The following is a 27,548-nucleotide window of genomic DNA, read 5'->3' on the forward strand; positions in this document are numbered from 1 at the left end:
ACGCACATATGCGAGGATAACACATGTACCTTTAGAAGCACAAGTGTGCCTATAAACGTATACTGCATGTGTACCTCATGGAAATGAAATCTCTTTTCCCTAAATGATTGAGCGTTTTTTCAGCGAAACTGGAATCCCACCAATAACTTCTCAAGAGTGAGCTTAGAGACCTGCCTCTCAAAGAGATAACCTTTAATAAATTCAGTGTACATTGAACTCAACCTTGAAGACACCATCAAGATGAACTAGAATCAACCTAAAGGAGAGCCCAAGACCCAAGACCCACAGTTCTGCGCCCACCCCCAACCCTGTCCAGGAGACCCCAAAATTTAGAGCAAAGCCATACCCACCCTAGGACAGTCTGCTCCTCTCCAGTGGGCCCTTGGATTGTTCCCGTCAGGTAATATTCAGTCAGATGTCCGTTCAACAGGTTTTAAACGTGCAGGGATGGTGAAGTACTTTATGGGCGAGTTTCTTTTTACCTTAGAGAGATCTTAGGAACTAGTGACTGGTCCTTCAACTTTACTTGAACACACAGAACCAATGAGGAAAACCACAGGGATTTATCAGAACCCAATAGGTAGGTCAGTGCAGACGGCAGACCTCTCTCTCGGGGGGTCACCCTTGGGACAAAGAAACAGCTGTTTTTATTAATACAGGCACACCTGAGAGGCAGTGATGGAATGAAAGTTTTTTTTCCTGCAGCAGGAAGGACCTTATTAGACTATAATTGATGGGATCCAAGAAAGATTGCCGAGAATGCCCCTGCATCTCGGAGGGGTTCATGCTGCTCCCATAAATTTCACTGACGACACTGATGCCAGTCCTGGAAAAAACCTTTGTGGGGATACATTGTTAGGCTCCAGTGGATACTTACTCTTTCCCAGAAAGCTATACATCAGCTATAAATTGTTATTGATAAATGTTGGAACTTAATTCCACTGTTTTCAGAGCTCGTGCCGCCTCCCTCCATGTGCGGAAGAGACTGAAAAAAGGACACAGACAACCTGGCAGGTGTGTTCACTTCTCCTGGGAGCTTGACAAGCAGCGGGGTGTTTCAGCCCCAGGTAAAGGGGGAGCACTCACACACCGATACACATCTGGCCCAAGCAGTGCTGTTACTTCAGCCTCCCCGAGAGCCGGCAGGGTGACCTATGAGGGAGCTCAGCCTGTCACCTGTCAGCTTGGAGTGAGTTTCAGAGGCTTAAGGGGCTCGGAACGGAGCCATGTGCTCTTATCAGAGTCCGACCTGCCTCAGCCTGAAAGGAGATTTGCAAGAGAGCAGTTGTGCTGTAGGCTGAGAAACCTCTACCATTACATTCGGAGGTGCGGGAGGCTGATGAAGAAAAAGCTATGAGAAAGTGAAGAGAGGGAAGAAAGTTTCATTTCCTAGAACGCCCTGATTTTTATTCTGAAGACATTATCTATTGATTCCACGTAAAATCAGGGCAACTTTTCTTTTATTGTGTGTGACTAAGATATATAAAGCTCTTTTGGTGCATGTTTTAAAACTGTGATTGCCCAGTTCAAACGAGAATCGACACAGTCCCAATAGGCAGAACGCAATGCCATGCAGAGGGCAGTGGACGACCTGCCCATGTTTATTCAGCAGGACTCTGGTCAACACTCGGCTTTAATAGCTTTTCTTTACCTCCTGAGGCTTCGGCTGTGAACTGGTCATTTGGCCTATGAGGTCCTCTTTTCCAACAAATATGCTCCTGTCTCTTATATCCACATGAGGGACACGTGTTTAAAAGTTGGTAAATTCAGAAATCCCCAATTTTCATTACTTAGATGTGTGTAAGTATCACTCCTCCCTAAAACCTTTTAACTTCTCATTGAAAATCTAAATCAGAGATTAGAGAGTGGAGAGATCATGTCACTTTCACAGCTATTTTAGTGCTTAAAATGAGATGAGGGAAACAACCAGTATATTCCAATATGTTTTAAAAGGCATTTGTCTTAAAAGATATACCTTGGCATTGGATAGACTCTTATACATAGTAATATAAATAACAACAGAAGGAATCTGGAATTTTCCACTTGCTGGGGAAAGTACGAGTAATCATACTTTGTTGCTTAACATGCTGGATTGTTTTAAATTTAAAACTTGACTCACAGAATGTTTTAATACATCATATAATGTTTTATTACTCTTAGCTCGACATTTCAAAAAGGAGCAGAGCACCTAAGATCTTTTTCATAAGCATCTCAATTATTTATTAAGATTAATGGAGATACATGCACAGCTGAAGAACAAAATTGCAACTACTTATTATATCTAAATTTATGATTGCACCAACTTTGAAAGCAGAATAACCACAAGTCGAGGACCACAATTGAAAAGTTTAGGGAGGAGTTCCCGTCGTGGCACAGTGGTTAACGAATCCGACTAGGAACCATGAGGTTGCGGGTTCGGTCCCTGCCCTTGCTCAGTGGGTTAATGATCCGGCGTTGCCGTGAGCTGTGGTGTAGGTTGCAGATGCGGCTCGGATCCCGCGTTGCTGTGGCTCTGGCACAGGCCGGTGGCTACAGCTCCAATTCGACCCCTAGCCTGGGAACCTCCATATGCCGCGGGAGCGGCCCAAGAAATAGCAACAACAACAACAACAAAAGACAAAAAGACAAAAAAAAAAAAAAAAAAAAAAGAAAAAAGAAAAGTTTAGGGAATAACATATTAACAGTTGGTCATACGAATAATTAGGGAATAGTATAAACTGTGGTTAAGAGCAAGCACTTAGGAGCCAAAGATACTCAGATTCCAGGCCCTGTTCTGTCACCTCATTGGTTGTGTGAACTAGAGCCTCAGTCTTCTACTCCATGAAATGGAGCTAACACTTTCCATGGGTTGTTTTGTGAGAGAGAGAGTCAAATAAAACACCCCACGCAATGTCACTGTCACTGTGTACCACACATAGTAAATTCTTCGTATTTGATAGTTATCATTTTTTAATAACATTCAGGATAAACACATAACCTATAAAGAGTACCTCTAGGTGTATAAATTAAACAAAGTTCAGGGACTGGTGGGCGATCAAACAAACAACTTGTCCTGAATTAGCGGAAGCTACAGAAGCGACAAATGACCAACCACAGGAGAACGTGTGCAAAGCAGACCGCTGGGGGGGTAAACTGATGGATAGTCCGTGGAGCACCACACACATCCCCAACTTGTGCTCCTCAAACCGCTTCAATTTCAGTGGCCAGGAAACATTTTCAAAATCCAGCAAAGGTGGTGTCGCAATTGCCAAAGTGATGCATAGCAATGGTTCTTGTTCACTTCTTCCCCTGGCTCTTGACGAGTGACTCCACGGCTCCACCTCCAAATGCACTAACTCTGGGAGAAGTCGAAAACGCTGGATAAGAACCAGCTTAGCTAAAGATGTTGACTAATCTGCCAGTAGGAGTCACTCTGATGAAGAACGTTGCACGCAACCTTACAGTTATTACTCAGCCTTAGAGACCAGTAATACACAGGTTACCAATTACCTTCGGAGGCCAACCCAGCGAACGTTTATACTTCTCATCCTGCCTGACCTCACTGTGGTGTTTACTACGCTATTCGGCAACACTGCTGCTTGCTGCAACTCTGCTTCTGCAGTCTTCGTCTGTGAATCCCCCCTCCTTACTGCGCCTGTTACTTCTCAGGATTTTGTCCTCTGTCTGCATGCTGCTACCTGCACTCTCTCAGGGAAACCTTAACTGCACCAATCTCTCTGACTTGCAACGATACTCTGACAGCTCCTGAACGCGTAATTCCTTTGCATAAACTCCAGATTCCTATTCCTCATCTTCTTGGGGCCTCTCCATCTTGCCCACTGGCACTGAGTGAAAAAAAGTACCCTCCCATTGTGGTTAATAGTGAGTTTATTATCCAGCATTTTGTTATGCAATTATCATACTTTTAGGAAAGAGAGACAATATACCATAGCCCCGACAATCAGCCAGGAGTGAGGCATGAATCTCAGACGAGAAACCAGAACTCCAGAGCAAGAGTCAATTCGAAATTTTCTCCATTTTTTTTTTAACTTTTTTTAGGGCCACACCTGTGGCACATGGAAGTTCCCAGGCTAGGGGCCAGATCAGAGCTGTTGCTGCTGGCCTACACCACAGCCACGGCAACATAGGATCCAAGCCACATCTGTGACCTACACCACAGCTCATGGCAATGCCAGATCCTTAACCCATTGATGGAGGCCAGGGATCGAACCTGCATCCTCATGGATGCTAGTCAGATTTGTTTCTGCTGAGCCACGACAGGAACTCCAGTCTCTGTTCTCTGAACCAGGCAACAAGAGAAATATCAGCAAGGACTGGTTCTGGAGTGGTAGAGACCACCGTGGGGCCCACCAGGTGAGAACTTAGAGCTGGAGCAGCAGGATGTCAGGAGCAATTTCAGTGAGCATCAAAGACTGCAGGGCGCTGTCTTAGAAGGCAAGGTATGTGTTGAGGAAAAATCTAAGACCTGGGAACAAGTTAGCTATGATGGAATGAAAACCGACTCCTTTTATTATCAACCGCTTAAATTCTGCTTCTTTTCCTTTAGTCTGTAGAAAACTTTAGTGACCCTAATTTTAAAAATTAAGGCTTTCTTATCTTGGTTAGAGGTAATCAAGGGTAAGGGTTTGTTCACGCTGTGTCCTGGATTTTACAGGGGCCTTGACCCGGAGGTGGCGGAGAGGTCCAACATGAAGAAACGGTGCAAGAAGGTCAAGTCAGACCCCCGAGAAGGTCAACTCCACGAGAAGGGAAAACTGAGGGTCAAAGCAGGGCCACCTGGGGAGCGCTCTGTGCCCGAAATTCTCCTTCCAGCTCTCCAACCCGCCCAAGGCCTAAAGACGCAGGGGCTTCTGGGTTTGCGCCTATCAGGCAGCCTCTTCCTTCACATCTAACATGCACCGAATCCAAGCGGGAACTTACCCCACTGCTGGTCTCAGTCCTCCTAGCTCTGCTGATTGCTCCTTATGTGCCTTCTCTAAATCTGTTCCCTCACTTGTGACCTACGTGCTGAAACGTGACCTACCTGCCTCTCAGGACTCCCCCAACAGGTTAGACCTTAGTCTGTGCTTTTTAACCATGTCACTTGAGTGTTTTCAAAAATAATAATCTGGTTCAGATATATATTCTTCGTTAGGTTTTCCAAGGGTTCCTAAGTTAGGTATATTATAGCTTTGTCTGTCCACACTCTTCTACGATTATATAACATTGGACAGTCTTGGGATTTTTCATTCTCTTTGTATGCATTTGGTCCTGGGTTTCTATCTAATTGTCTTAAATTCATAAAACAGAAAAACACATCCATGCCTTTGAATACAGTTTTCTGTTTACATGGTCTTGACAAATTCGTCTTGATTGACTCTCTTCCTGTCTTTTTTAAAGGCCAAATGCTTCATTATAAAGTATTTTTCAAAGGGTCTTACCCATCCATCTGCTTTCTCATGCAGAACAAATTAAAACTCTCATACATCTTTGTATTTGTGCTTTCATCTATCACAAGGGCCTGATATAGCCTCATTCTCTAAAACATTGCTAGGAGAGCGTTAGCTAGGATTAGTGAAAGTCACTCCATAGGCTCTGGAGAAGGGGAGAGGGTCATAAATTTAAATACCACAAAGCAGAGTCTTGCTGTGATTACAGCTAAATCAGTCTTTGCATCTGTGCTCAAAATCACACGTAAAACATATAAATAAGGAAAGGAACCGCCTTCTCTGAGTGCACAATACAAGTCTCTTAGTAAAAGAGTGCTCAACGCATTTATAAAACAGAAACAAACACAGATTTTGAAATCAAACTTACGGTTACCAAAGGGGAGTACTGTGTGGGGCGGGGAGGGAGGGACAAATCGGGAGGATGGAATTAACACATCCACGCCACTATCCACAAACTAGATACAAACAAGGGCCCACTGGAGAGCACAGGAAGACCTACCCAAGGCTCTGTAACAACCTATATAAAAAAAGAATGGATATATGTGTATGCATAACTGATTCACTCTGCTGTACCCCTGAAACTAATACACCATTGTAAAACAACTATACTCCCATAAATGTTTTAAATGGGAAAAAAAAAAAAAAAGAGAGAGAGAGAGAGGGAGAGAGAGAACTCGGCAAGTAGAGGAAGTTTCCTTATCCTTTCAGAACCTTTTAGCCTAACCCTGTGCCCAGCATCCTCAGGCACACACACAGTATCGATTTCCAGAATTTCTCCATGGCATGCCAAAAATAATCAACAAAAAATAAATCAAAAGCAACAGCCTCCTTCCATGATGTATTAAATATCTTCCCCCTGAAGTTAGGACAAATAGAGATGTATATAGAGAGCAGCGGAAACATAAATCTAGTGTCGTAGCAATCGATTTCTGCCTTGTTCCTTTATTTCTAGTAAATAATGATGCTCAGATCTTTCATGGGGGCGCTTTAGAAAAAGGCAGCGCCAAGATCCCTGGAAGAGCTGCCTCTTTGGTGCAACCCATGATGCTGCTCCCTCTCCAGAATCATTGCCCTCACTCACTTCTTGGTGTGCAGTAGAAACAACATTTGGTGGGATGAGAAGAAATGTAAGCGGATGTTCACTTTAAAAGCTTTCTGTCTGGTCACGTATATGGTTAACAAAACATTTGCTATTGTTCAATGTCAAGCCAAAAAGAGAATTTCTCTAGAAAATGTGGTCGCTGCATATCACCATTGAACTACGAAAAATGAAAAGATAACATGGATTTTTTTTTTTTTTTTGTCTTTTTGCTATTTCTTTGGGCCGCTCCCGCGGCATATGGAGGTTCCCAGGCTAGGGGTTGAATCGGAGCTGTAGCCACCGGTCTACGCCAGAGTCACAGCAACGCGGGATCCGAGCCGCGTCTGCAACCTACACCACAGCTCACGGCAACGCCGGATCGCTAACCCACTGAGCAAGGGCAGGGACCGAACCCGCAACCTCATGGTTCCTAGTCGGATTCGTTAACCACTGCACCACGACGGGAACTCCGATAACATGGATATTGATGACGAGAAAAACAATGGAAGTATTAAATACTAAGCAGATCTGATTAGACCTGAGGCTCAGCCAAGCCAAGTCTCCGCTAATGAGACATAGAGAAAACTAATTTAACCTGTTAGATAAGGTGAATTCAGTAAGCAAAGACCACTGCTTTGCTAGTCTTGGTATCTGCGCCACACATCCCGACTTGAACCCCAGGGTGGGGATGGGAACAATTTTATACAGACTTCCAGGTTCCTCCCCACTGCTCATTTCTTAGGAAAATTCATAAGATGATGCATGATGAAGTCAGATCATTAGATTTAGAACACACAGGAAGATGTCAATTTATTTATAAGATAAACAATTGAGGTTGAATTTTGATTCTGGCACTTAATTATCTATATGCCTTGGGAAAAAAATCATGTAACCTTGTTATATAATGAAGTAGCGTGGAGACAGAGCTGGAAAGTAATAGATGACTGTCAAGCATCTATTTAAAGCATGTGGTCTGTGTCTCTCAGTTTGAGACCAAGAAGCTTCCTGGGGTGAGGGAAACGGGATTCCAAGAGGGACAGAGAAGAGGTAACAGGGGGCAGAGATTAAGAAGAGTTGATCCAGCGTAAAGTTTGGCAGGACTAAATAAGTCCTATAACTTGAGCCTTTTCTCTTCATTTTAGGAGGAGGAGGAGGAGTTATTTGGTGCCAAAACTCACACGAGGCTGGCACTCACGTTCTCAGTAGCTTAGTCACTAAAGCTCACACATTCTTCATACGTCCGATTACGTCCGTGAACCGTTCTAAGCAAGACTCATGCTTTCTTCCAGCCCCTCGCTTCAGGATACACGCCTTTTTATAAAGGGCTTTGTTTTTCTGACACAGAGATGTAGGAACTGAGTTTTCATGGGACCTTGGAGGTGGACGTCAAACATAAAATAAATGCTGAATGAATCGTACAGAGAAATCAATTGGGTCAACCACGGATTTTCTGGGTCGGCGGGTTGGATGTCATAGACGTGGTGACACATGCCTGCAATGACGACGCCTGGAGTCGCCCATCGAGCCAGTCAAAACAGTGTTTAAAAGAAACAGATACCCTGCAACGAAAGCGGTTAGAAGAAAGGGTGTGTTTTGTGTGATAAATTCAATCTGCACTGCCGTGAATGAGGAGCCTTCGCCTTCTTCTCACATTCCTCCCCCTGCAAAATTACACCCATCACACGTAGGCAACTAAGGTGTGAGGTCAACTAAAGCCCCAGGACTCAATGATATATTAATACACCTTTGCAGTTGTTGGGATGAGAATTTTTTCTTTTAATGAAGTCTTGACATCTGGGCCCTGCACCGCCCCCCGCCCCTTAGCCCCGCGGTCCTGATGGGAAAGAGGTGCTACCAGTGACAATTCAATTAGAATATCCGCAAATGTAGGCTAAGCGGACTGGGACCGATGCATCCTTTACACAACTCTGATCTTAAGAAGAAGTGAGCTCTATTGGATTATTATCGTAGAGGCAAGAACAGTAAAAACTAAAAACGACCTGTTACCTAATCATTACTTTGACAATAATTGTCACGAACAGAATTTCTTTATAGATTTTGGATGTAGCCTTTGAAGCAAAAAAAAAAAAAAAAAAGACTCAGATGCTGTGTTGGCCTGAGCTAAAAGGATTTTAAAAATTTAATCTTTAAGAGAAGCTCCTGAGATACAGGCTAAAAGAGTTTATAAAGGTCATAAAAAAATTAACTTATCTTGCTGACTGAAGCTTTTTTAATGCACTCTAAGTTACAAAGGAATCGTATCTGGAGCCTGGAGGCCAGTGGTCTGCTATATTTTTCTCTCATTAGTAGGGACAGCAAAAAATCTGCATTGGGATTTTTACCACCGCAATCATCTTAGATTCATTAGTCTTCATGATTGAATATGAGGAGAGCATGGAGCCAGTGGTGTAGGAATATTTCGTACTTATCTCATCTGCTCACACTGCAGTTCAGAAGGCAGCCAGAACTGTGAGTGGAAAGGGGGCTGCCGCTGGGGCTAAACATGGTTAAGAGTCAGACTCACGTCCATCGGGCCTGAGAGAAATGAACGTAACACAAGGTCTTCAGGCAACGGCTGTTCCTCTCGGAAAGGAAAGTCCATGCCTCTCTGGACGTGTGGCATCAAAAACAAAATGGGAGAGGCCCCTGCAGACGGCACTGGTGTTTGGGGGGGGAGCCCCCCTGAGGATTAGATCCAGGGACTCCAAGAGAAGGAACTTCACCCTGTGAGGTTCAGCTCCCCTCAACTATCAATTAGTGATAACCAACTGACCCCACCTACCTCAGCAGGCACCGGAAGCCACAGCAGAAATAATACGTTTGAAAGCATTTTATTGTGACTAAGCTCCGTATAAACATGGGCACTATCATCGCATTGACCAAAAGGACCACGATTATGCCTAAAAGATGGATATACGAGCATAGCGACACTTTAAATTAGCCCGACAGACATACAAAACATTTTCTACAGTCGGGGCAGTATTTTATCTTCATCTTCTTAGCATCAACAGTGCCAGATACATAGCAGATGCTGAATGAATCTTTTTAAGTGACTGTATGACAATCATGTTAGAAAGAGCATGACTTCAGGAATCACTTAAGGTAAAAACGTCTCTTCCATGATTAAAACAAAATTTGATTTTTTTAATTTATATTTATTTATTTATTTTGTCTTTTTAGGGCCGCATGTATGGCATATGGAGGTTCCCAAGCTAAGGGTCCAATCAGAGCTGCAACTGCCGGAATACACCACAGCCACAGCAACATCGGATCTGAGCCACATCTGCGACCTACACCACAGCTCATGGCAATGCCGGATCCTTAACCCACTGAGCGAGGCCAGAGATCGAACCCGAGTCCTCACGGATGCTAGTTGGGTTCCTTAACCACTGAGCCATGACGGGAACTTCAATTTGATTTTTTACATCTGTCTCTATGACTTATATTTAGGGAGAGGCTATAGCGTAACATGGGAAAACGAGAATGAAAGTCGGACGCTTGAGTTTAAGGTCCAAGTCTACCACATCTTGGCTAACGCGAGTTGCCTAACCTTCTTCCTCTTCTGCAATCCAGGGGTTAACAGTAGGATCCACCTCTTCTGTGAATGTTCCGGGTAAAGAGACCACTGGTGCAAAGGGAATAACACAGCGCCTGGGTCATGGGAGGCTCTTAGTAAAAGTTGCCGTTGATGTTGTTTTAATTGTCGTCGTGGTCCTTCTTGCTGTGGTTGCTGTTGTTGTTTGAACATCATTGTTTAAAAGTGGGCTTCAACAGAGGGAGGGTCTCGCGGGCAGTTCAGTGACCAAGTCAGCCAGACTGGATGGTGGCCGCCACACGGACATCCCTGAGGCCCTCAAGAGGAGAGGCAGGCTCTCCCTACCACCGCCTGGCTCCTTAGGACTGACAAGGCAAGAGCCAATGAACACCTGTTAGTCTTGCTTCAAAAAAAAAAAAAGCCCATAAGATTTTGTAACCCAGCTGCACTATGGAGTTTAGGCATTTCCTCTCACGCCGAAGTCTTCTGTTTGCTGGCATTTTGATCGGACCTTCCCCCCTCAATTGAAATTATTTTTCAAATTAAAAACTTCCAATAAGCCAACCTTTAGCAAGGGGGTCACCTAGGGGTGCTTCTCTGAGGTAAATTGCAGTCTTCTCATTTGTATTCACGGCAGGATCCACTCACGATGGAGGCTATGCTATCGCTGGACAAGGGGAAGTGATGTTTGTTAATCAGAAGATCTAGCATCGTTTGCTGAGCAACTTTTTTTGGTGGAAGGTCTTGCTAGAATTTTTATTCCCTTGGGCTCAACTCCGTGATTGGATTAGAGGTTTGTGGCATCCTGGTTATTTATTACAACTTGCTCAACATAGGGGTCACTCTCGTGTACCCTTTTTAATCATGATGATGACAGCTGAGAATTGACACCGTGCACTATTGTGTACCATCAAATGCATAACAAATACTTTAATCAGGCTTAAATAGCTCCAGAACCACAACTCGTTACTGCAGGTCAGAGGAAAATTTCTGGAGATGACAAGTGGAGATGTGGCAACACGGATTTCCAAGAGAGGACGGCACCTAATCCGATGGAGCCATTGTCTCATTTTCTACGGAACCACGTCTCTCTTACAGCAGCGACAGCCCAGATCAAAAGATCCAGGCAGGGGCATCAACTAGAAATAATAACCGAATTATGCCAGTTCTTTTATTGATTTGACAAATTTATGGAATCAGAAACCTGGCAGACAAATTACATACAAATTACATAATTCCCTTCACAGGCTGAGGACTCTTAAGAGAAAACGAAGCCTTTGAGCATTTGTTTAGGGATAAAGCGAGACTCTAACTGGGGCACCTGCCCTTCTCCTCTCTCTGATTTCCAAGAGCAGAACATTCCAAAATGGAGTCTTCGCTCCTTCCACGGCCACCGTTTCTAGGACATACGTGATTTCTCCCAAACTGGAGGCAGCCCGCTGTAAACGGTGGTGCATGCCAAATTTTAGAAAACAGAATCATACTCATCACTGAAGCATCACCTTCTATTTCCCATTAAAATATCTGTAATCTTTGCGATTCAGAGAGCAGTGATCCTAGGCAGGGCATCCCACACTGCCTGGCAGGTGGGAGTAACTGCACTAAGGCTCCATTTCAAAAGCGAAAAGGATGCTTGTTGCTGGTTAACACTTTCACAGCAAACGCTTGGTGTCTGCTCTGAGCCTGCCAGGGAGGGAGGGCATTTATTTCCACAGCAGGAGGCGGGTGGCAACGCTCCATCACTGGGACTCCGCATGTATTATGCGAAATGACCGATGCGCAGTTAATCACCGGGCCTGAGAGATGGCCTGGGGGAAGGCACTGGGTTTTTTTTCCGTATGAGTATTGACAGGCTGGCTTAGAGATCAGCCTGCCTGGTGTTTCAGTCAATTAGAAAACACCTGATCCATGAAGCAGACTGACTGTACTTTCAAAATAAACTTGGATTGGACTAGATGCTGTTCTATTCCAATACGAATCTTCAAGTCTTGAGCAACAGGGTCAATGTACCCGCAATTATCCACTTGCTTTGCGGGACACACTAAACTCTGGCTCTTCTTCTAACGTTTCTAAAAATATTAGTGCAATCACCAGCGTGAGGATGCCAACGACGTTTACACTGATTCTATAACCACAGCACCCATGGAGAAACATTCTGAGGCCTCCTCTTTCTTCCAACTCTGAATAAGTCCCTCAGCTTTTCCCACGTGACTGTGTGAAATGGGGAACTACAGGAGCAGCACACTGCCTGTAAGTTACATTCTGAGCCCCAGTAAAAAACAGCAACAACCACACTGCATTCTGTTTTACAAAATGCTTTACAGCTTTTCAAGATAGATAAAGGGGAAAAAAAGTGAAGATTTTGTGGGGTTTTTTATTGTTAACATGTATGATTGTTCTGTTCACCCAATCAAAACCCCTGAAAGTTTCCCTTGACCCTCAGAGGGTCCCTGGCTGGGTGGCTGTGAAATCTGAACTTGACAGAGACAGACTTAGAGGGGGAAAGCATACACATTTATTTAGTGTCAGTTTTAGGTGACACAGGAGACTCTGTAAGGGCTGGCTGCAAGGAGGACACGACCTCGGCCTGGAAGACCTCCAGGCTCAGCTTTACGGTGCACATTTCAGAGGAAAGCTCAGCCTGACTCACGTAAGAAGCCGTCTTGTGCTGAACGGCATAAGGCCGACGGGTCCAGCAACCCGTATTCCCGAGTTTCAGATGAGGAAGTAAAAGTACCAGGAGACAGGCACAAGGTTCGCGCCACAGGGCCCAGAGTTCGTTTCACATGCCTGCTTCATCATCTTCTTTTTTTTTTTTTCCTGTCTTTTGCCTTTTGTCTTTTTTTAGGGCTGCACCCTTGGCATATGGAGGTTCCCAGGTTAGGGGTCTAATCGGAGCTGTAGCCACCAGCCGACACCACAACCACAGCAACGCCGGATCCTTAACCCACTGAGCGAGGCCAGGGATCGAACCCTCATCCTCATGGATGCAAGTTGGGTTCATTACCCTTGAGCCACAGCAGGAATTCCCTCAAGTCTCTGATGGGCTCCATGTTGCTTAACTGTAAAAGTCGACCTGCTCAGTCTGTGGTCAGGGGCCATCCCTGACCCCATCGACCTTTTAATCTTGTTTCCCTTTACCTGTCTTCATTCACTCACCAGTTCAGTAACATGGCTAGTCGCTATTTGTCACTCGCGGTGTCCGCATAGGATTTCCCCCTTCCACAGGTGTGGCCACGCCCTCCTCCTCCAGTCCCCCACCTCCCCTTCCAACCCGATTCCTTCTGCATAACTAAACCCTCCTGGCGCAGCCCGCCCTAATCTTCCCGTTGGGAAGAATGTATCCTTCTCCTGCCCCACAACCGCGTCTGTGTCTCATACGCCACTTTTACCTGGTACAACAGCTCTGTATATCTCATCTACCTTTATACGCATAAACTCCTGGAAAGTAGAACCCAGGTCGAATTCATTTTTACATCCCCCGTGGTACCTGCCACAGGACTGGCATCGTGTTGCCCTTTAATAAATATTGATTGATGTATTCCATTCACAAATGAGTGGATGATTCCTAATTTACTATCCTTAAAGCATCATAAATTTCCTTTCTCAGACACCTGCTTTCACCTATTCAGATCCTGAAGCATATTCCAAATTCAAACAGATGCTCACGGACAGCTGGGGATTACGCTGCAGACACCAAATCATCGGCATCGCTCTCACGCTCACATCTTCACCTGGTTATGTGTTCCAGACAGCTGTGCCTTCTTGGAAATGCACTTGGCTTCAGGAGCGGGCTCTGTTTGTAATATCTCCGCAGCGTTCCAGAATAAACATGACGGGCCCTGACGTGGAGTAGAGTGTGTGCGAGTCCGTGCTCTATCTGTGTTCTCCAGGGACTGAGGGTGCCCTCCTTCTGCATTCTTAAAAGTGCTTCTTCTCTTAGAGGCGCCCTCAATTTCACATCATAGTGATTTTACTTTTAGGAAGAAAAAGAGTGTGGAAATACCCTGTGATGGGGAAAATATGAGTGAAGAAACTGTATAACTCAGCATATGCTGGAGGCTGGGAACAAGACCAAAGGATGCATATTTAGGCTTGCTTTTCCTGAACTGGATGCACGTTCTGCATCCAAATGTACACTGACTCTGGCTACCGAGCCATTTTTCAAACTCATCTGCTGGGAGACCGCTCTTAGCATTCTCTTCGGACTGTGGCCAGAGGTGGAACATTAGTGAATATCCCTGTTTCCTAATCTCCCATGGTGTGTTTTATTCCACATGCCCTTTGCTTTGTTTCCTTCCACTTGATTACTCAGATGTACCCCTTCCCGTTCTCTAGGGTGGGTGGGGGGAGATGGAGAAGGAAAATAAATACGCCCGTGGTTGTCGCTAGCAGACACCAGTTTATAAATAGTACTGGTTTGACTGTGCACTGGTTTTCTGAATACAGGAAGGTCAAGAAAAACATTTTCTTTTGAAATGAAAAAAGGAGGTTAAAACAAGAGTTTTAATAACAGGCTTGACACCACGCCGTGTAATACCAACATGAATTACACTTGGTACCAGACTTTTATTGGAAGGCCTAGATTGCTTTGTTCCTGTCCCTGACATCATATTCAGAGGTAGGTTTATATTTGTCCAGAAGGGAGCTGCTTGCTATAGTCCATGCAAATCAAATGCTTGATTTATGCGCCGTTCTACTAGAGGGTGTAACATTAAATTTAATTTTGCGAGGAGAGCCCGAAGTGTTTCAATGCCTGGGCCTGACACTGTGAACTAGGCAGAAAGGTGCACAAGAATTCATTAGAGTTTCCAATATGCGAAATGCAGCATTTGAATGAAACATTTGTCTCTTGTCAAAAAGGCGTCACGTCTGTTCTTGGGAACGTATTTCCACCCCTACCCTCGGGACACGCCCAGGAGATTTTTGGCCTTCATCGTCGACCTTGATGAAAGATGAGTGACTGTGAGCATTTGGTGGACTGAGGGGACATCAGAAAAACAAGTGCCTGTGAAATGATCGATTACCAGTCCTACGAACCCCACTGTCTTCACCTTGATTGTTGGCTGTTGCCACAGAAAGTTTACGTCCCTGTGCTAATCAGCCACGTGACACATGGGGGGGTTTTCTTCTTTAGCTGGGTGCAGTTTGCGCATCCTCCTGCCCATTACCGGCTGACTTCCTTTCCCATCCTCTGCACCAACTACTCAGCACTTACCTCCACTGTCCCCGGGATCAGGACCTCAACGGCAAACCCTCCGGCTCAGCACAAATGCTGAAGTCTACTTCTTCTCAGGGTCCTCGGAAATCAACACCACTAGCATTCTTTCCATGCATCTCTAGCTTTGCTGTCCTTCCACTGCTCACAGAAGAATGTCTCCACCCTTTAACGAGCAGGTAAGGCCTTTGGTAACCTGTCCTGCTCTTACCTTCCAGCCTCATCTCTTTCACCTGCTGCCTACATGCTAAGCCTTCCAAGATACACCCAAATCTACTGGCAAAATCGACTTCTCAGGGAATTCCCGTCGTGGCGCAGTGGTTAATGAATCCGACTAGGAACCATGAGGTTGCGGGTTCGGTCCCTGCCCTTGCTCAGTGGGTCAGCGATCCGGCGTTGCCGTGAGCTGTGGTGTAGGTTGCAGACGCGGCTCGGATCCCGCGTTGCTGTGGCTCTGGCGTAGGCCGGTGGCTACGGCTCCGATTCGACCCCTAGCCTGGGAACCTCCATATGCCGCGGGAGCGGCCCAAGAAATAGCAACAACAACAACAACACAAAAGACAAAAGACAAAAAAAAAATCGACTTCTCTGCGAAGCTCTCCACTGTCAAGAGAGAGGTGCTTCCTCCATTCACAGCACTTGTATAAAATACGATGTTTGGGTGGCCTGGGCCTGTCTTGCCTAGAGTGCATCTTATTTAATTTTGCATCACCCAGAGCACCTGGCACAGAATCTGATACCTAGTAGGCACTCAATCAGTGCTTCTAAGTTACACTGAATTACAGGATCACTGTGAACACAGGAGGGAAACAACAAAACATGTGTGAGGCAAAGAGAATCTACGTCATCTCGGCTTTTCCTACTTTTTGCCAAACTGATATAAGGTAAGCCAATCACACACCCAAATCTCTGTCCTTAGAAATTCAAGTTTGGGGGCCTCACAGTGACATAAATCGGCGGTCCTTCTGAGATTTTTCTTTGTTATGTACACACTTGTTCCGACCTAGGACATCAATACAGATGTTCAAAGTCTAAAGCATATTTTAATGTCCCAGTTTCCTGAAAGTTTACATGAAAATAGGACTTGTTTTATTCCAGGTTCCTGAGGACTCTTTCCTTACAGAAGTTATCACCTACGTATTCTCTTAATTATATACATTTAAATAATACTCTGTATTTAGACTCTTTCCTTACAGAAGTTATCACCTACGTATTCTCTTAATTATATACATTTAAATAATACTCTGTATTTAGCCTGTAAGTTCTTTAGACGCAACTACAGTGATACAAGTTATTTAAAAATAAACATGCCCCGTGTGTGAACTCTATCTAAACATTACGCCTATCAAAATTCCATTCAAATATGTTTGTTCACATTTTGTATTGCCTTTACTATGAAATCTGGGAGACAAACATTTAATTTTGGACTTGAAATGAAAATAAGAACACATTAGTACCCATCCTTGCCTCTATTCAATGCAAACAGGTGAAAGAAGGACAAAGCCCTTGTTTAAAATGCCAGTCAGAAGCAAGAAAATAGCCCTCCCAAACTATGTGGCCAGCGGCCAAAAGTGACACAAAGGGATAGTGGTGTGAGAGTCTGTGGACAGAAGAAGCAGGTCCAAAGGGAGAGACGCTGAATGTTATGTCCTCAAATACACGTTCAAAACAAAACCACCTCTTGTCAATCCGACATTGCCCTGGCTCTTAGTTTTATTCTCCCCTCCCCAGCACTCACACACACTCACACACACACTCACACCCCCCACCATGACTCTCGCTGATCACTCCCAAGAGTTCTGAGGCTCTTCTGTCTATTGGGAGGTAAGTGAAAAGCAGAGCCTCGTTACAGAAAAACACAGGAGGGAAGGGAAAGCCATCTGCATGCTGCAACCGAACGGCAACGACGCGCAGGAATCACATCACTAGACTAGAAATCAAAAATCTAGGCTCAGCTCTTCCATGGTCAAGCAAAACAGGCCACCTTGGGCGGGTGCTTTCTGAGTCTGTTTCTCCATCTTGCGCTGGGAAGAGGTAGAGACAACAGCTCCCTGGACGAAGGAGAAAAGATCTTCCAGATAAAGAGGAAGAAAAGCTCGGGCGAGAGAGGGACTCGCGGCAGTGAGGAGGTGTCTGAGTGGGTAAGAGAAGCGCCCTCCAGGGGACAGTGAAGCCAGACTCTGCAAGCTGGTAAGAGCTAACCAAAGGGGACTGCTTTGAAAGTCTCCACCTGTCAGCCCTACCCGTTGACTTCACTGTGGGCAGAGAGGTGTGGTCAATTCTTGAACAGAAGCAGGAGTGGATGGACATAATCGACATGCTGGTTGTAAAGATGAATTCCCAGACAGCAAGTTCAGGAAAATCAAATATTTTCCACAATGCAAATCCGTTAAACTAAACTTGGGTAGTGGCAAAGAATAGCCACAGGTCATTAAAGGGGACCAGCTTCCTCAGACTCAAGCTATGCCGTGAGCTGGATCGTTTCCATGGATTTTCTTGGGAATTTGAATTAATGTGCAGTTAAAGGTACCTATCACGTGAATTCAGACCCAGACACTTGTGTATCCAGAGTTAGAATGACGTATACACGCTGTAGCCCTTTTAAAAAAATACGTCGCTAAGAGGAGAGATCCGGCTTTTACTTAAACTAGAATTAGATCGGTCTCAGCAATAAATAGTGTATAGCATTTGCTCAAGCCCATGAAATAACTTCCTTTGCTGATTTGCACACTTCTCTCGTGTCCTTAATGACCATTAGACAAAAGAGTGAAACACTACTTACTTTTTATTGAGTGTTTCCCATGTGACAGGCTTTGTTTAGGCGCTTTCCACGCACTACCTCATTTAATTATTTCAAAACCTCTATGAGGCAGTTACCCTTATCATCCCCACTTTACAGATGCGGCTGCTCTGCACAGAGAGACTCAGTAACTTGCCCATATCCGTCCCACAAATCAGGGACATTTAGGGGGATCCAATGCCATGCCGAGGACTGACATGTTCAAGACATTTCCTGCTTGTAAACACACGGCCCCCCATCTGAAAAGGCCAGACTCCAGGAACAGCCCACATTTTCTCTCCATGCCTCATCTATCCCCGATGAGTACAACTTGCTCCCTGAGAGACCAAGTACATTACAGCAGGTGAAGACTGTGTTACCCTTGCAGCAGGAAGCTCTACTGGAGATTAAAGTTATCACACCAGGAGTTCCCATCGTGGCGCAGTGGTTAACGAATCCGACTAGGAACCATGAGGTTGCGGGTTCGGTCCCTGCCCTTGCTCAGTGGGTTAACGATCCGGCGTTGCCGTGAGCTGTGGTGTAGGTTGCAGACGTGGCTCGGATCCCGCGTTGCTGTGGCTCTGGCGTAGGCTGGCGGCTACAGCTCCGATTCAACCCCTGGCCTGGGAACCTCCATATGCCACGGGAGCTGCCCAAGAAATAGCAACAACAACAAAAAATAAATAAAAATAAAAAAAATAAAGTTATCATACCAGACCTCAAATCCGCCGGAGCTTCAACTAAAGACCTGTTCCTAGTGACTCGCCAAGGGTGGGATGGTGTCAATGGCCCACCCTCGTCAATAATAATGACTCTTCCCAGAAAACTTTTGTTTCTTTCTGTTTAAAACAATTTCCACAGCAATTTCTTCGTATTAAATCCGTGTAAAGATGACTTTCACTTAAAATAATAATAAACAAGCTTCGAAACATTTTTTTTTAATTTAAAAAAGCAAAGCAGTTACTGCAGATGGTATTGAGCTTTAATAATACATATGGTTCAGACCATTACATTGGTATTTCTTATCCACTGATAAATACTATATTCTACATACCACCCAAAGCAATCTACAGATTTAATGCAACCCTTATCAAATTACCCTAGAACAAATACTGCAAAAATTTATATGGAACCGTAAAAGTCCCAGGATTGTCAAAGCAATCCTGAGGGGAAAAAACCAAGCAGGAGGCGTAACTCTCTCAGACTTCAGACAATATCACAAAGCCACAGTAATCAAGACAGTACGGTAATGGTACCAAAACAGACACAGATAAATGGAACAGGATAGAGAGCCCGGAAATAAACCCAGACACCTATAGTCAAAATCTTTGACAAAGGAGACAAGAATATAAGATGGGAAAAAGTCTCTTCAGCAAGTGGTGCTGGGAAAACTGGACAGCTGCACGTAAATCAGTGAAACTAGAACACACCCTCACACCAGGCACAAAAATAAACTCAAAATGGTTTGAAGACTTAAACATAAGACATAACACCATAAAACTCCCAGAAGAGAACAAAGGCGAAATATTCTCTGACATCAGCCGTACGAATGTTTTCTTAGGTCAGTCTCCCAAAGCAATAGAAATAAAAACAAAATAAACACATGGGACCTAATCAAACTTACAAGCTTTTGCACAGCACAGGAAACCATAAAAAACAAAAAACAAAAAGCAACCTATGGAAAGGGAGAAAATAGTTGCAAATGATGCAACCAACAAGGTCTTAGTCTCCAAAATATACAAACAACTCATACAATTCAACAGCAAAAAAAAAAATAATAATAATAATAATAATAATTGAAAACCAGGCAGAAGACATAAATAGACATTTCTCCAAAGAAGATACACAGATAGCCAACAGCCACATGAAAAAACGCTCAACATCACTAATTATTAGAGAGATGCAACTCAAAACTACATTGAGGTACCACTTCACACCAGTCAGGATGGCCATCCTTAGTAAGTCTATAAATAACAAACGCTGGAGAGGGTGTGGATAAAAGGGAACCCTCCTACACTGTTGGTGGGAATGTAAATTGGTACAACCACTACAGAAAGCAGTATGGAGGTTCCTCAGAAAACTAAGACAGAACTATCATATGATCCAGCAATCCCACTCCTGGGCATATACCCAGACAAAACTACAATTCAAAAAGATAATGCACCCATATGTTCCTAGAAGCACTATCCACAATAGCCAATACATGGAAACAACCTAAATGTCCATCGAGTGATGAATGGGTTAAGAAAATGTGGTACATATACACAATGGAATACACTCAGCCATAGGAAAGAACAAAACAATGCCATCTGCAGCAACATGAATCCAACTAAAGACTCTCATGCTAAATGAAGTAAGTCAGAAAGAGAAAGACAAATACCATAAGATATCACATATCTGGAATCTAATATATGGCACAAAGGAACTTATCTACAGAAAAGAAGCAAACCCATGGACTTGGAGAACAGAACTGTGGTTGCCAAGGGGGAGGGGGAGGGAGTGGGATGGCCTTGGAGTTTGGGGTTAGTAGATGCAAACTATTACATTTAGAATGGATAAGCAGGAGTTCCCGTCGTGGCGCAGTGGTTAACGAATCCGACTAGGAACCATGAGGTTGCGGGTTCGGTCCCTGCCCTTGCTCAGTGGGTTAACGATCTGGCGTTGCCGTGAGCTGTGGTGTAGGTTGCAGACGCGGCTCGGATCCTGAGTTGCTGTGGCTTTGGCGTAGGCCGGTGGCTACAGCTCCGATTCAACCCCTAGCCTGGGAACCTCCATATGCCGCGGGAGCGGCCCAAGAAATAGCAACAACAACAACAACAACAAAACAACAACAACAAAAAAAAAAAAGACAAAAGACAAAAAAAAAAAAAAAAAGAATGGATAAGCAATGAGGTCCTGCTGTAGAGCACAGGGAACTATATCTGGTCCCTTGTGATGGAACATGACGGAGGATAATGTGAGAAAAAGAATGTGTGTATATATAGCAGAAATTCACAGAACACTGTAAATCAACTACAATAATTTTTTTAAGTGCTATATTCTACATGTAAGTTAATTCAGAGAACTCCAATTCCTCAGTAAGTTCAAGTTTGCTGTGGCCACAATTTGTGTCTCCACCTCTGTGATATTACATATGTCTGTGTTTAAACAGTAGATCCTAAATAAACAATAATAGCATAGTGATTGAAAGGCAAAGAAATACAGCTTCCACTTGTTTAAAAATATAATTCATTACAAATCAATGCATTAAATCATGCCAGTGTTTACTACAAATCAGACAATTTATGATATTTGCAGAGGAGGAAAACCTCAGAAGTTTTGACAAAATAGTTTAAATTTGTGATAAATTTTTTGCTTAAGACAGTTCAGTGGAAATTTTTAGACTGCAGAGACATTTGCAAGCTTCTGAAATTAATCCTGAAGTACAACCAAATGGAGAGTATTGAAATTACAGATTTTTTTTTGTGAAAAGGGATTATTTAGGAATTTCTGATAAATGTTTAAGCTTTTCCTATTTTAGATATTTGTTGTTTCATGTGAAAGATTTCAAATTTCAAATTAATAAAAATGTTCTTCAATAAGCTATGATCAAAAATGGATTGGTGTATCTGACTATATTATGTACTAAATGTGAATGTGCAAAGAATATCAGTTTTAACAATGTCATTGAAAAACACGAAGACGGCTTGAACACCTATGGAAATTTTTATGTTATTATTGTTACCATGATACATACATTTTTAAAAAAACATTAATACTCTTTTTTTTTTTTTTTGTCTTTTTGCCTTTTCTAGGGCCGCTCCCGCGGCACACAGAGGTTCCCAGGCTAGGGGTCGAATCGGAGCTGTAGCCACCGGCCTACACCACAGCCACAGCAACGCAGGATCCGAGCCGCATCTGCAACCTACACCACAGTTAAGGGCAACGCCGGATCCTTGACCCACTGAGCAAAGCCAGGGATGGAACCCGCAACCTCATGGTTCCTAGTCGAGTTCGTTAACCACTGAGCCACGACGGGAACTCCAAGAAAACATTAATACTCTTAATCTATAGTTTTGTCCTTTTGTACTATAATATTTTGTGCATTTTTAATTTTTAACTTTTTACTGCCATGATTATCAGTTTCAATTTTTAAAATGTCAATATCTATATTTTTTCTAGTTCATTATTTTTTGTTTTACTTCATAGTTAATACTGAAAATACTTTTTGTCATACGGGGAGAGTTATTAAAAAATTATTCTCAGAGTTCCCATTGTGGCTCAGTAGTAACAAAACTGACTAGCGTCCATGAGGATGTGGGTTTGACCCCTGGCTCGCTCAGTGGGTTAAGAATCCAGTGTTGCTGTGAGCTGTAGTGTAGGTCACAGATGCCCCTCGGATCTGGTGTTGCTGTGGCTGTGGTGTAGGCTGGCAGCACAGCTCCAGTTCCACCCCTAGCCTGAGAACTTTCATATGCCATGGGTGCAGCCCTAAAAAGACAAAACAAAATTTTTAATAATCCTCTGTGGATATCAAATATGATAGCTACTACACGACCTAATTGAGCCTTGAGGGTGGAAACGAACATTCCTGCTCAGACGGGCGCCCTGCACTTGAGTCCTATGCGTCTCTGTACTTTCAATATGCTGCCTGCAAAATTTCTAATCACCCTGATACTATTTACCCTGGGACGTTAACGTGGAGGAAAATTTGGAACCTAGGGGATCACCAGACATTTAATGAAGTTAAGGTGGAGATAAGTTTGGATTGCACCTAGTACTGCACTTAAGAATACATGGGGTTTTTGTTGTTGTTGTTGTTTGTTTTGTCTTTTCAGGGCTGCACCCGCGGCATATGGAGGTTCCCAGGCTAGGGGTCCAATCAGAGCTACGGCTGCCGGCCTACAGCACAGCCACAGCAATGCTTAACCCACTGAGAGAGGCCAGGGATCAAACCTGAATCCTCATGGATACCAGTAGGATTCATTAACCTCTGAGCCACGATGGGAATTCCATGTGTGTTATTGCATCTACATCTGACCTTTGGTCCTGAAACCACAGAATCTTTCTTTTTTTGGCAGGGGGTGCCCACACCTGGGGCATATGGAAGCTCCCAGGATAGGAGTAGAACAGAGCTGCAGCTGCTGGCCTATGTCACAGCTACAGAAATGCCAGATCCCAGCCTCATCTCTGACCTAGACTGACGCTTCAGCTTGTAACACCAGATCCTTAATCCACTGAGCAAGGCCAGAGATCGAACCTGCATCCTCATGGATACTTGTTAGGTTCTTAACCCACTGAGCCACAGTGGGAACTCCAGAATGTTTTCTCTTAAACATATAAGGGCTAAAAGCCCAGGCTTTGGTGAAGGGGGGCTCTCTCTGAACCTCCTCTCTCTAGGGCATTAATGTATCTGGCTTTCCCCCCGGAATCTGTGGTAGTCCAACAGCTCATGTCTTAACTGGAACCCAGAACTTATATTGGGGGGGGGGGCTCCCTGGGACATGGGAATCCAGCTCCAAGACTTCAAAAAATATCCTTTCTTTTCTCTTACTTTTGTTTCCTTTTCCTGACATCTCTCACTTTGGATTGGCTAGAGGAGGATGAGGGAGCACATCAGATTCATTCAGGGAGATTTCACCTCCTAAACACATCAGATCATCTGGGGACGAACATGCGTTAAAGTTTAAAAATTCTCTTGATTGAAAACAATTGATTTAATGTATTATTTTTCAAGCTTTTTGGAATCATAAGGAAATAGATAGAAAAAAAAAAACTTCTTAACAAAGTATTATTTTTCAAGCTACATGTGACCAATCCATGGCATCTGAAATTAATTTTTTAAATTGGTACCAGTAGCAGTTAAAAGATAGAACTGACTATTTTTAAAATTGATTTTAAAAAATCAGAGTGGGAGTTTCCGTCGTGGCACAGTGGTTAACGAATCCGACTAGGAACCATGAGGTTGTGGATTCAGTCCCTGCCCTTGCTCAGTGGGTTAACGATCCGGCGTTGCCGTGAGCTGTGGTGTAGGTTGCAGACGCGGCTCGGATCCCGCGTTGCTGTGGCTCTGGCGTAGGCCAGTGGCTACAGCTCCGATTGGACCCCTAGCCTGGGAACCTCCATATGCCGCGGGAGCGGCCCAAGAAATAGCAACAACAACAACAACAACAACAAAAAAGACAAAAAGACAAAAAAAAAAAAAAAAATCATTGTGGTTCACTTATAATATGAGAAAATATTCTTTGGGAAAGTTGAGGAAGCTTTTGCTTCAGGTGTGCTGTGGGGCAAGAAATGTTAGGTAGCACTGAGAACTGTGTTTCTAGCTCGGGAGCATGTCAAGCCACTGACACGGAGGGCCAAGACCTCAGGGTGGGCTCAGCAAATGGCTGTGAAAACCATCTCTCCTGCTTTCCTTAAAGGCCTTGGGTTTTCCCTGCCTTTGCAAAGGAGACCTTGTAGGGTTCCACCTGGCTTTCAAGGTCCTGCCCTTTGACCTCTACCTCAGGAACCTATGAGAATAGAAAAGGACTGACAGAGACAGATTCCTGGTCACAGTCAACACACCCAACACCACCAACAAAAATCCGCATTCGATTTACAGCGGCTAAAGAGGAGCTTGTCCACTGCACTAGTTCCCGTCTCCTCACTGACAGTCCAACACGGAAGACTTTCTTAATTTCTAATTTCATCTAATTTCTCTTTTTTGCTTAAGACAGTTTAGTGGAAAGTTTTAGACTGCAGAGACATTTGCAAGCTTCTAAAAATTCATCCTGAAGGTACCACAAAATGGACAGTATTGAAATTTATAGATTTTTTTTTTGTGAGAAGGGATTGTTTAGGAAGTTCTGATAAATGCATTATGTTGAAGCTTTTCCTATTTTAGAGATTTGTTGTTTCATGCGAAAGGAATAGTTCAAATTTCAAATTAATAAAAATGTTCTTCAATAAACTGTGATCAAAGACGGACTGAAATCCATCTTTGGAATTCAGTGTTGAACTCCATGTGGAATGCATGTTGGAAATTAGAAATTAAGCAAAAAAGAGAAATGAGATGAAAGAAAACCGTTATCTCCTCCATAAAGCGGTAGGTGATCTCCTTGTTGGCCATGACTGCTGGAAAAGCCAACGTTTCTGGAGTATTTGACCCTTGTCACTGCGACGTGCTTCAGCCTCCTGCCTCCCTTAGTCCTGTCTTTCTTTTACGTGTTGCGTTGTGTCTTTCCATTCTAATGACAGATGTCCAAATCTCTTTTAAAAGAGGAAGGATGTGTATGGAAAATATAAATATTGCTCTGCTGGATAGAAGGGTTTCCTAAAGCTAGGACTGGATCTTTCTCCTCTACCCCCGACTTGCCTAGCGGAGTCTGGTAAATAAAGCACAACACAATTCTATCTTATTGACGTAAAAATTTCAGGAAAAAGCAAGCAAAAAAAGAAAGAAAGAAAAGAAAGCTTAAATACAGGCTTTTAATGCCTGCTTACCTCCAAATAGTTCATTTCTTTTGTTTTTTCTCTTCTCTTTTCACTGATTTTCTTTATTTACTCTTAATTCCATGCCATTTTGGTGGCTACATACTTTGTCCACACCAACTGCAAAGTGCAAGGTCTGCTCTTGCCTGGAAAAAAGAGAGAGAGAGAGTTAGTACAGGAACATCGGGGCAGCCCAAGAATTAGAAGCTGGCACATAAAAAAGTCAAATCATGAAAATTTCACACAGACCCAAGAAAAGGGATAACCAGCACTCTCTTCCCCCTTCTCGAACAGATCTTTCTCCAAGCACTTACAATCTGCTCAGATATTATGTCCCTTACTCTTCGTTTTATTTATTTATTTATTTATTTGCTTTTTAGGGCTGCACCCGCAGCATATGGAGGTTCCCAGGCTAGGGGTCAAATCGGAGCTACAGCTGCCGGCCTACACCACAGCCACAAACAATGCGGATCTGACCCGCATCTGCAAGCTACACCACAGCTTACGGCAACACCGGATCCTTAATCCACTGAGCGATGCCAGGGATCGAACCTGCATCCTCATGGATGCTAGTCGGGTTTGGTAACCGCTAAGCCACAACAGGAACTCCTCATTTTATCTTTTGTCTCTTCCCCACAAATACAAGCTCCGTGAGAAGAGGGGTCTTTTCCCACTACTGTAACCTTAGGACCTGCACACAGTAGGGGCTCGGTTGGCTCCAGAATCTCCACTTTTAACCAGCAGTCTATTCTACTTGAAATGATGAGTGTTTCTGCCACCTCGTCTTCCCCTAGTCCCACCGCAGCTGAACTGCTTCCTCGAGTCTGTTAGGAATGAACGTGTCTAACGTGAAAAAGGCGGATGCAGAGGATTTTGCTTTAGGTTGAAAAATCCTAGAGTGAGTAAGACTTTCATATTTCTTCTAAACTTTTCTCATACTCCAGCAAGTCCCCAACACCCTAAGGGAGGCTGCAGTACTCTTAAGACCTATCGTATCCAGTAACCGTGAGACCAGCTATTCGGCTGTGAACTGGGTCTCTCTGCTGCCCTGTGCGCTCATCAACAGCTGCAAACACAAACACAGCTGTCGGGCTGAATGGACTCATTCTCCAGTCCTCCTCTTCCTCATTCTACCCACAAACAAACTGCTGAGATCAAAAAAGGAACTTTCGTGTGCCAGCATGAACGCCGCACAAGCAGGATTCCAGTCTCCCTGCCTTTGTCTTTCATAAAAACAAAACAAAAAACTAAAAACCTTGGGATGCAGAGGTAAATACATGTTTGGTTCGTTTTAGAACTCCTGATCACTGAGGAATCACTAGCACAAAGGACAGACCCTACCAGATATTAAGGCAGAAAAGCTAGGTTCTCGTCACACTTTGGTTCTTGCCATAAGATAGGACAAATCAAATTCCTTCTGGGACTCAGGTTTCTGGTCGGAAACATGTGCATGATTACTTTAACACTCTCAGCTGTTTGCTGTGAAGTTCAAATAAAAGAAAATGCTGTAGAAACATAGTCATATTAATATAAACTAATATCACATGGCCCCCTTCCCTGAAATTAAAAAATAAAGAGGTAATTCAGAAGATTACAAGTACGTAGAAAGGGCAGGAAAAAAATGACAGGTGAATACCCAAAAGTTTGTTTGTAAAAACAGCAAAATAAATTTCTAGCTTCCCGAGTTTGCTGGGTAGGGTATTTAACAGCACTGTTAGGTATGTGTCGTCTGCCCCATTTTAGGGATAGTAAAAATGAGGTTTAGAGATTGTTAAACCATTAATTTATTCAGCATATATTTATTGGGCACCTCCATTAAGTTACTTTCCCAAGGCAACACTACAACTAGGCAGCAACGTCAAGACCTGTCTCCAGGTCTGTTGGAGCCCAAAGCCCCCTCTAACAGAAATGATGCCACGTGTCTGGAAGCTGTAAGGAACATTCGACCTCATGCATTCCCAACCCTCTATTCCAAGCAGGACTAAATACCATGGACGACTCTTTGCATGAATAATAACTAAGATGAGGGCATTGACAGGCTACTGATAATACTC

General features: G+C 43.8%; 1 long non-coding RNA gene across 5 annotated transcripts in view; it reads right to left on the bottom strand.

Moving 5' to 3' along the window:
• LOC106508464 (uncharacterized) overlaps window positions 1-27,548 on the bottom strand; it is a 315,434-nt gene that overhangs the window by 147,626 nt on the left and 140,260 nt on the right. For all 5 annotated transcript variants that reach the window (XR_002346881.2, XR_014813482.1, XR_014813481.1 and 2 more), the window contains exon 2: window positions 25,507-25,640. This is a non-coding gene — a long non-coding RNA (uncharacterized LOC106508464). The remainder of the gene's footprint in view (window positions 1-25,506; window positions 25,641-27,548) is intronic.

This window comes from Sus scrofa, chromosome 8, assembly GCF_054392235.1.
Source record: "Sus scrofa isolate SSC_HxYL_T2T_F1_AM1 chromosome 8, Sscrofa_HxYL_maternal_Yorkshire_Landrace_v2.0, whole genome shotgun sequence".
In the NCBI taxonomy this organism is placed as follows: Eukaryota; Metazoa; Chordata; class Mammalia; order Artiodactyla; family Suidae; genus Sus; species Sus scrofa.